This window comes from Biomphalaria glabrata, chromosome 8, assembly GCF_947242115.1.
Source record: "Biomphalaria glabrata chromosome 8, xgBioGlab47.1, whole genome shotgun sequence".
In the NCBI taxonomy this organism is placed as follows: Eukaryota; Metazoa; Mollusca; class Gastropoda; family Planorbidae; genus Biomphalaria; species Biomphalaria glabrata.
In genome coordinates this window covers 49,369-60,274 of record NC_074718.1, presented here as the reverse complement: position 1 = coordinate 60,274, position 10,906 = coordinate 49,369, and the positions used below count along the sequence as shown (strand labels likewise).

Genomic DNA, 10,906 nt, shown 5'->3' with positions numbered 1-10,906 from the left:
TAATTCCACTTATCTTATTCATGGCAAACAAGTAACACAGACTAAAAACGCAAAATACCTAGGTGTTATAATAAATGAAAAACTGTCATGGAATCCACATATTGATGAAACTACAAAAAAATCAAACAAAGCATTAGGATTTATTAAAAGAAATTTCTATAAATCAAATAAGAACATAAAACTAAAAACTTTGGTTAGGCCAATAATAGAATATGCATCCTCCGTTTGGGACCCCTCAACTCAAGAAAACATTAAGAAACTAGAACAGACACAAAATAGAGCAGTGCGATTCATAACAAACGAATATTCACATTTGACTAGAGTAACACCTTTAGTAAAATCACTAAATTTAGAAAGTCTTCAGGACAGAAGGCTCAAAAGTAAAGTAGCAATCATACATAAAACACTGAACCATAATCTTCAAATACAAAAACAAAATTTAATAAAATACTCTGAAAGACACAAAGATAAAGGCACATTCCTCGTCCCATATGCTAGGACAAATTTGTACAAATACTCCTTCTTCCCTAGTGCTATTAGAGCATGGAATGGGTTGCCTGAGCTAGCCAGGAAAACCAGTGACTTGGCAGAATTTAAGTCATTGGTTAATATGCATGACTAAATGTTTGACGCGTAGGAGGTAATCATCTTCTTTTTTGAAGTAACGTCTGTATTATATAAGATAAGAAGATAATAGTCTTAATCTTGAATCAATTTGTTAATCTACATTATATGGGTATGATAGTTGTACATCTTCTACTAGATCAAGTTAAATATAGCTATCCTTTTCTAGATGTAATGTGAAATTGTATCTGATAGTATTTTTCATTCTTAGGTAGATCTTGATTACACTGCCTGGTTTTGTGGTTTGCACGAGACGGTTGACACAATGATCTGAAGTTCAAACTGCCATTTTCTACTGTCCGCTGCAAGATCTTGGCTGGAATGTAAAAGGAATGTCCAAAATATTTAAATGACAAACAGGATGGGAACTGATAATGAGGAATGTATGTCCAGTTTTTTTTTGTTTTTTTTTTAATACAGATATGAAAGATGAAATTACCCTAACTTAGAGTCATAGAAGTTTCATTAATTTATTTACTCAGATGCTGAGACAGACATCTAGCATATTCCTATAATCAGTATCATGGCCTTTGTATACAACAAAATTGATTGGAACTCCTAGACTAGAAATATAATTCAAGATTTAAATAAGGCACTGTTCATAGTTTTAGAAAGTGTGGCTAGCATTCTGGTAAGATATTTTATTAATAATTAGAAATTAAATTAAATTTTATTTAATGATATTAAATTTCTTTTTTAAGAATTATGGTCCATTTTTTCCCCATTTGTGTACAAAGAAGGAAGACAGAGACATGGAAAGTCATCAAAGAATGGGCAGGTCTGCCAAGAAATGGTTTATCCAGGGCTAAGTACAGAGAGGAATATAGAAGGGCTGTTGACAGATCTTGTGTGGTGCCCCCATGGTTCAACAGACTAATTGATTGGTAATGGTAAGAATTTAATGTATTTTTTTTTAAAAAATTGTGTTAATTACATTAAGGGACTTAATCAGTCTTTTTTTATTTCCAGAAAATAATACCAGGGTTATGCTCCTTTGACCATTGAGTTCCAGGATGAAGAATGAAAGACAAAGAGCAATGTAAAGACATGAAAGAATAGGCAGGTCTGCCATGAAATGGTTTATCCAGGGCTAAGTACAGAGAGGAATATAGAAGGGCTGTTGACAGATCTTGTGTGGGGCCCCCATGGTTCAACAGACTGATTGATAGGTAATGGTAAGAATTTAATGTATTTTGTAAAAAAAATGGTGTTAATTACATTAAGGGACTTAATCACTCTTTTTTTAATTTTTACATTCATTTAATGTAATTATTTTATACAGTAATATATGATTTTTATCTTGGTAAATCATTTAAATATATATCCTGCTAATCAAACCAAAGAATCTTCTCAATACTTATTTAAAAATTTTAATTTTGTCTGCATGTAACAAATGTTTAAGTTAAGAATAGACCCACACAATCTCACTTCAACATCATATATATAGAGAGAAGATGTTGGTTTGTGAGCATCTTACAATATCTCTTTACTTATAGCAAAATATGGAAACATAGGTAAAACATTGATTTTACCAGCCGTTGTAGTTTTGAAAACTGTTTTACACACACCTACATCTGATATTATTAAAAGAATTTCTTTAAACAAAAATACAGTTCAAGGGCACATCGGTGGCATGAGTTATCAAATTAAAAGCTTCTTATGTGATTCTTTGCAAAGGAAATATATACAGTTTGGGATCAGTTTGGAACCAGTGGCGTCACAGGCTCTGATGGGGTGTAGCGCTGTGTGCTGTAAACTGCCTAGGGGTTGCCAGCTCCTTATTTTTCCTAAGGGTTGACCCACGACAGCTTTCCCATGTTTGGGAATAGTTGCAAGGCAGCAGATTTTTAAATTCAGTTTTCCTTCTGCTATGTGGCTAATGAGCTCTTCCTGCTTGAAGCCTACTGGCTAAGGCGCCAGTTACTCGCCTTCGTCCCTTCCCCTTTAGTGAAAACAGTTCGGCGGACACGTGAAAGATACACGAGAAACTCTTTGCGAAAACTTTTACAATGATACTTAAAACAAATTAATTAATTAATATTTATTGTTTGAATGTCTTCTTTATAGAATGTATGAAACATGATATCCATAGGAACAGATGATAAGCCTGGGTAAAAAAACATTTCCAGTGTGTTTGATGATTCCAGCAATACATATTAAATTGGTTAAATTTGAATTTTATCAATAAAAATGAGTTATTATTTAATACTTTATATGTATTTTTAAATTGCATTTTCCTCTTCAACTCACTAAAATTAGAAATTAGTTTTCAAATAAATTGCAAAAAAAAAAAGCAATATAAGTTAAGCAGGGGGTCTACCAAAAAGCAGAAAACATGGCAAGGGGTCTACGAAACAAAAAAGTTTGGGAACCACTGGTCTACAGTAAAGTCAGTCCCGCGATAGTGAATTCTCAAAAAAAAAAACAACATTTTATTAAAAAAAAAAAAAAAAAAAAAAATTTTATAAAAAAAAAAAAAAAAAAATTATCTAAAAAAAAAAAAAAAAAAATTTATCTAAAAAAAAAAAAAAAAAATTATCTATAAAAATTTAAAAAAAAAAAAAATTAAAAAAAAAAAAAAAAAAAAAAAAAATTACTTTAAAAAAAAAAAAAAAAAAAAAAAAAAAAATTACTAAAAAAAAAAAAAAAAATTAAAAAAAAAAAATTTATAAAAAAAAAAAAAAAATTAAAAAAAAAAAAAAATTGAAAAAAAAAAAAATTGAAAAACAATTTTTTTTTATAAAAAAAACATTAAAAAAAAAAAAAAATTTTACTAAAATTTTGGGAACCACTGGTCTACAGTGAAGTCAGTCCCAAGATAGTCAATTCTCGAAAAAAAAAAAAAAAAAAAAACATTTAAAAAAAAAATATAAAATTTTTTTTTAAAAGTTTGGGAACCACTGGTCTACAGTGATGTCAGTACTGGGATAGTCAATTCTCAAAAAAATAGAAAAAAAATACAAAAAAAAAAATATAAGTTAAGCAGGGGTTCTACCGAATAGCAGAAAACATGGCAAGGGGTCTACGAGACAAAAAAATTTGGGAACCACTGCTCTAGATCTACATATTTAATATTAGAATCATCATTAGAGTTTGTCTAGTAGAGTCTAAAAAAGAATGTATAGATTACTATAGTCCTAGTATTCTAGATTATTAGTCTAGATCTAACTAAAAATTTTCAATAAATATTCTGGATTTCTTCAGCTTGGTCCATGTCAATCCTATCGTTTTTGCCTTATGGTCTACCGTTCTTCTGTTTTCTTTGCTTTGAAATCTAGATTGACTAGTTCTACACAATGTCAATATAATTTCTAGATCTATATATCTAAGACTAATTAGTATGGGCTTAATATTACTGTATTATTTAGTTTAACTACAATTTTTCAGGTCAGCAGCATTACAGTAAGCACTGGTACAGCGTACCGGCACTTTTTTCAATGCAGCGAAAAAGTTACTTTTGTATTTTAAAGTTTATTATTTATTTATTAGTTGTTAAAAGGCAATCCATCACTGAGCTCCGGCACCTATTTCTTTACAAAAAAGCACTGATTTCCTGTATATTCTTTAACAATAACGGTTTACTATTCTCAGGAATTAGTCATTCAAAAGACGGTGAGGAAAAGAATGGTCGACAAACCTTGTGTGGTGCCTTAACAGTCCAACAGACTAAGGGATAGATAAAGGTGAATTTAATTTATATCTTGATCTATATAAGTTGATTTACTGGACTAAAAATCTAGATATTGGTAAAACTTTGCTATTCTATTCTAAATCTAGTGTGACATTCCATATTTTTTATTCTGATTTTAGATAGATCTTGATTAGATCTAGATCCCATATGTATAGGACTTAGCACTAGATCTCTAGAAATTATTGTATATGATGCTAGATCTAGAAAATCTAGACTTGATCATAGAAATCTTCAAGAAAAATAATGAACTAACCTAGACAGATCTCTTGAATTACATTGTAAATCATCTTGTTGAATTATCTCCACCACCTTCAGTCAATAGACAACTATGGCTCATATGAGAACAAGAGCCTCTGCGTTGGCATCGACTATTTTCCAATCATTTCTGTTAAACTTCATCCATATTAAAATACATTTTAAAGGTTTTTATTACTTAATAGAAAAGATCTAGAATTTTAATAAGAATCTAGTCTATCTAGATCTAAAATTCTAGATCCACCCAATTTTATGTATACAAGTAGTATGGGTGTAGGATTGGCTTGATATAATAGTGAACAAATAGATGCTATCTTACTAGATTTTTCTAAGGCTTTTGACAAAGTTCACCACCATAGTTTGCTTAAAAAATTAAAATATTTCGGCATTAATGGTCCACTGCATCAGTGGATTAAAGACTTTCTGATAGGGAGAGAACAAACTGTAATAATAAATGGCTCTAAATCAACACCGATAACAGTAAACTCAGGTGTACCTCAAGGAACAGTCTTGGGTCCACTACTATTTTTAATTTACATAAATGATTTACCAAATTGCATTACTTCAGGAACAAAAGTCAGATTATTTGCAGACGATTGCATAATATATAGAACAATAAAAACAACACAAGACACAGATATTTTACAAAGAGAATTAGATGAATTACAGAAATGGGAATCAAATTGGAGCATGTCTTTCCACCCAGAAAAATGTCAGTTGTTAAGAGTAACAAAAAAACTAAAACAAATTAATTCCACTTATCTTATTCATGGCAAACAAGTAACACAGACTAAAAACGCAAAATACCTAGGTGTTATAATAAATGAAAAACTGTCATGGAATCCACATATTGATGAAACTAAAAAAAAATCAAACAAAGCATTAGGATTTATTAAAAGAAATTTCTATAAATCAAATAAGAACATAAAACTAAAAACTTTGGTTAGGCCAATAATAGAATATGCATCCTCCGTTTGGGACCCCTCAACTCAAGAAAACATTAAGAAACTAGAACAGACACAAAATAGAGCAGTGCGATTCATAACAAACGAATATTCACATTTGACTAGAGTAACACCTTTAGTAAAATCACTAAATTTAGAAAGTCTTCAGGACAGAAGGCTCAAAAGTAAAGTAGCAATCATACATAAAACACTGAACCATAATCTTCAAATACAAAAACAAAATTTAATAAAATACTCTGAAAGACACAAAGATAAAGGCACATTCCTCGTCCCATATGCTAGGACAAATTTGTACAAATACTCCTTCTTCCCTAGTGCTATTAGAGCATGGAATGGGTTGCCTGAGCTAGCCAGGAAAACCAGTGACTTGGCAGAATTTAAGTCATTGGTTAATATGCATGACTAAATGTTTGACGCGTAGGAGGTAATCATCTTCTTTTTTGAAGTAACGTCTGTATTATATAAGATAAGAAGATAATAGTCTTAATCTTGAATCAATTTGTTAATCTACATTATATGGGTATGATAGTTGTACATCTTCTACTAGATCAAGTTAAATATAGCTATCCTTTTCTAGATGTAATGTGAAATTGTATCTGATAGTATTTTTCATTCTTAGGTAGATCTTGATTACACTGCCTGGTTTTGTGGTTTGCACGAGACGGTTGACACAATGATCTGAAGTTCAAACTGCCATTTTCTACTGTCCGCTGCAAGATCTTGGCTGGAATGTAAAAGGAATGTCCAAAATATTTAAATGACAAACAGGATGGGAACTGATAATGAGGAATGTATGTCCAGTTTATTTTTGTTTTTTTTTTAATACAGATATGAAAGATGAAATTACCCTAACTTAGAGTCATAGAAGTTTCATTAATTTATTTACTCAGATGCTAAAACAGACATCTAGCATATTCCTATAATCAGTATCATGGCCTTTGTATACAACAAAATTGATTGGAACTCCTAGACTAGAAATATAATTCAAGATTTAAATAAGGCACTGTTCATAGTTTTAGAAAGTGTGGCTAGCATTCTGGTAAGATATTTTATTAATAATTAGAAATTAAATTAAATTTTATTTAATGATATTAAATTTCTTTTTTAAGAATTATGGTCCATTTTTTCCCCATTTGTGTACAAAGAAGGAAGACAGAGACATGGAAAGTCATCAAAGAATGGGCAGGTCTGCCAAGAGATGGTTTATCCAGGGCTAAGTACAGAGAGGAATATAGAAGGGCTGTTGACAGATCTTGTGTGGGGCCCCCATGGTTCAACAGACTGATTGATAGGTAATGGTAAGAATTTAATGTATTTTGTAAAAAAAAATGGTGTTAATTACATTAAGGGACTTAATCACTCTTTATTTAATTTTTACATTCATTTAATGTAATTATTTTATACAGTAATATATGATTTTTATCTTGGTAAATCATTTAAATATATATCTTGCTAATCAAACCAAAGAATCTTCTCAATACTTATTTAAAAATTTTAATTTTGTCTGCATGTAACAAATGTTTAACGAAAAGAAATGTACACTGTCCATCATTGATTATTTAAAACTGGGATTCATTCCTTCCTTGTCAAACAAGCCGTTGCCTAAGTGACTTTTTTAAAATAATGATACGAAACCAATTGCTAGAGGATCATCTGAGACAATGTCACCCTAACAAAATAGATAAAGATTTAAAAATTTTCTAGCACTCAAAGATAAAGTTAAGAATAGACCCACACAATCTCACTTCAACATCATATATATAGAGAGAAGATGTTGGTTTGTGAGCATCTCACAATATCTCTTTACTTATAGCAAAATATGGAAACATAGGTAAAACATTGATTTTACCAGCCGTTGTAGTTGTGAAAACTGTTTTACACACACCTACATCTGATATTATTAAAAGAATTTCTTTAAACAAAAATACAGTTCAAGGGCACATCGGTGGCATGAGTTATCAAATTAAAAGCTTCTTATGTGATTCTTTGCAAAGGAAATATATACAGTTTGGGATCAGTTTGGAACCAGTGGCGTCACAGGCTCTGATGGGGTGTAGCGCTGTGTGCTGTAAACTGCCTAGGGGTTTCCAGCTCCTTATTTTTCCTCAGGGTTGACCCACAACAGCTTTCCCATGTTTGGGAATAGTTGCAAGGCAGCAGATTTTTAAATTCAGTTTTCCTTCTGCTATGTGGCTAATGAGCTCTTCCTGCTTGAAGCCTACTGGCTAAGGCGCCAGTTACTCGCCTTCGTCCCTTCCCCTTTAGTGAAAACAGTTCGGCGGACACGTGAAAGATACACGAGAAACTCTTTGCGAAAACTTTTACAATGATACTTAAATCAAATTAATTAATTAATATTTATTGTTTGAATGTCTTCTTTATAGAATGTATGAAACATGACATCCATAGGAACAGATGATAAGCCTGGGTAAAAAAACATTTCCAGTGTGTTTGATGATTCCAGCAATACATATTAAATTGGTTAAATTTGAATTTTATCAATAAAAATGAGTTATTATTTAATACTTTATATGTATTTTTAAATTGCATTTTCCTCTTCAACTCACTAAAATTAGAAATTAGTTTTCAAATAAATTGCAAAAAAAAAAGCAATATAAGTTAAGCAGGGGGTCTACCAAAAAGCAGAAAACATGGCAAGGGGTCTACGAAACAAAAAAGTTTGGGAACCACTGGTCTACAGTAAAGTCAGTCCCGCGATAGTGAATTCTCAAAAAAAAACAAAACATTTTATTAAAAAAAAAAAAAAAAAAAAAAAAATTTACTAAAAAAAAAAAAATTAAAAAAAAAAATTTTATAAAAAAAAAAAAAAAAAATTATCTAAAAAAAAAAAAAAAAAAATTTATCTAAAAAAAAAAAAAAAAAAAATTATCTATAAAAATTAAAAAAAAAAAAAAATTTAAAAAAAAAAAAAAAAAAATTTACTTAAAAAAAAAAAAAAAAAAAAAAAAATTACTAAAAAAAAAAAAAAAATTAAAAAAAAAAATTTTATAAAAAAAAAAAAAAAAATTAAAAAAAAAAAAAAATTGAAAAAAAAAAAAAAATTGAAAAACAATTTTTTTTTATAAAAAAAACATTAAAAAAAAAAAAAAAAAAAAATTTTACTAAAATTTTGGGAACCACTGGTCTACAGTGAAGTCAGTCCCAAGATAGTCAATTCTCGAAAAAAAAAAAAAAAAAAAACATTTAAAAAAAAAATATAAAATTTTTTTTATAAAAGTTTGGGAACCACTGGTCTACAGTGATGTCAGTACTGGGATAGTCAATTCTCAAAAAAATAGAAAAAAAATACAAAAAAAAAATATAAGTTAAGCAGGGGTTCTACCGAATAGCAGAAAACATGGCAAGGGGTCTACGAGACAAAAAAATTTGGGAACCACTGCTCTAGATCTACATATTTAATATTAGAATCATCATTAGAGTTTGTCTAGTAGAGTCTAAAAAAGAATGTATAGATTACTATAGTCCTAGTATTCTAGATTATTAGTCTAGATCTAACTAAAAATTTTCAATAAATATTCTGGATTTCTTCAGCTTGGTCCATGTCAATCCTATCGTTTTTGCCTTATGGTCTACCGTTCTTCTGTTTTCTTTGCTTTGAAATCTAGATTGACTAGTTCTACACAATGTCAATATAATTTCTAGATCTATATATCTAAGACTAATTAGTATGGGCTTAATATTACTGTATTATTTAGTTTAACTACAATTTTTCAGGTCAGCAGCATTACAGTAAGCACTGGTACAGCGTACCGGCACTTTTTTCAATGCAGCGAAAAAGTTACTTTTGTATTTTAAAGTTTATTATTTATTTATTAGTTGTTAAAAGGCAATCCATCACTGAGCTCCGGCACCTATTTCTTTACAAAAAAGCACTGATTTCCTGTATATTCTTTAACAATAACAGTTTACTATTCTCAGGAATTAGTCATTCAAAAGACGGTGAGGAAAAGAATGGTCGACAAACCTTGTGTGGTGCCTTAACAGTCCAACAGACTAAGGGATAGATAAAGGTGAATTTAATTTATATCTTGATCTATATAAGTTGATTTACTGGACTAAAAATCTAGATATTGGTAAAACTTTGCTATTCTATTCTAAATCTAGTGTGACATTCCATATTTTTTATTCTGATTTTAGATAGATCTTGATTAGATCTAGATCCCATATGTATAGGACTTAGCACTAGATCTCTAGAAATTATTGTATATGATGCTAGATCTAGAAAATCTAGACTTGATCATAGAAATCTTCAAGAAAAATAATGAACTAACCTAGACAGATCTCTTGAATTACATTGTAAATCATCTTGTTGAATTATCTCCACCACCTTCAGTCAATAGACAACTATGGCTCATACGAGAACAAGAGCCTCTGCGTTGGCATCGACTATTTTCCAATCATTTCTGTTAAACTTCATCCATATTAAAATACATTTTAAAGGTTTTTATTACTTAATAGAAAAGATCTAGAATTTTAATAAGAATCTAGTCTATCTAGATCTAAAATTCTAGATCCACCCAATTTTATGTATACAAGTAGTATGGGTGTAGGATTGGCTTAATATAATAGTGAACAAATAGATGCTATCTTACTAGATTTTTCTAAGGCTTTTGACAAAGTTCACCACCATAGTTTGCTTAAAAAATTAAAATATTTCGGCATTAATGGTCCACTGCATCAGTGGATTAAAGACTTTCTGATAGGGAGAGAACAAACTGTAATAATAAATGGCTCTAAATCAACACCGATAACAGTAAACTCAGGTGTACCTCAAGGAACAGTCTTGGGTCCACTACTATTTTTAATTTACATAAATGATTTACCAAATTGCATTACTTCAGGAACAAAAGTCAGATTATTTGCAGACGATTGCATAATATATAGAACAATAAAAACAACACAAGACACAGATATTTTACAAAGAGAATTAGATGAATTACAGAAATGGGAATCAAATTGGAGCATGTCTTTCCACCCAGAAAAATGTCAGTTGTTAAGAGTAACAAAAAAACTAAAACAAATTAATTCCACTTATCTTATTCATGGCAAACAAGTAACACAGACTAAAAACGCAAAATACCTAGGTGTTATAATAAATGAAAAACTGTCATGGAATCCACATATTGATGAAACTACAAAAAAATCAAACAAAGCATTAGGATTTATTAAAAGAAATTTCTATAAATCAAATAAGAACATAAAACTAAAAACTTTGGTTAGGCCAATAATAGAATATGCATCCTCCGTTTGGGACCCCTCAACTCAAGAAAACATTAAGAAACTAGAACAGACACAAAATAGAGCAGTGCGATTCATAACAAACGAATATTCACATTTGACTAGAGTAACA

The 10,906-nt window shown here is 29.8% G+C and overlaps 1 long non-coding RNA gene across 1 annotated transcript; it reads left to right on the top strand.

Annotated features, from left to right (window-relative positions):
• The first annotated feature begins 1,134 nt into the window (after nt 1–1,134).
• Nucleotides 1,135–1,881, top strand: LOC129927632 (uncharacterized). The gene is made up of 3 exons (XR_008779245.1): nt 1,135–1,255; nt 1,362–1,508; nt 1,594–1,881. It is a non-coding gene; the product is annotated as an uncharacterized LOC129927632 (long non-coding RNA).
• The last annotated feature ends 9,025 nt before the right edge of the window (nt 1,882–10,906 follow it).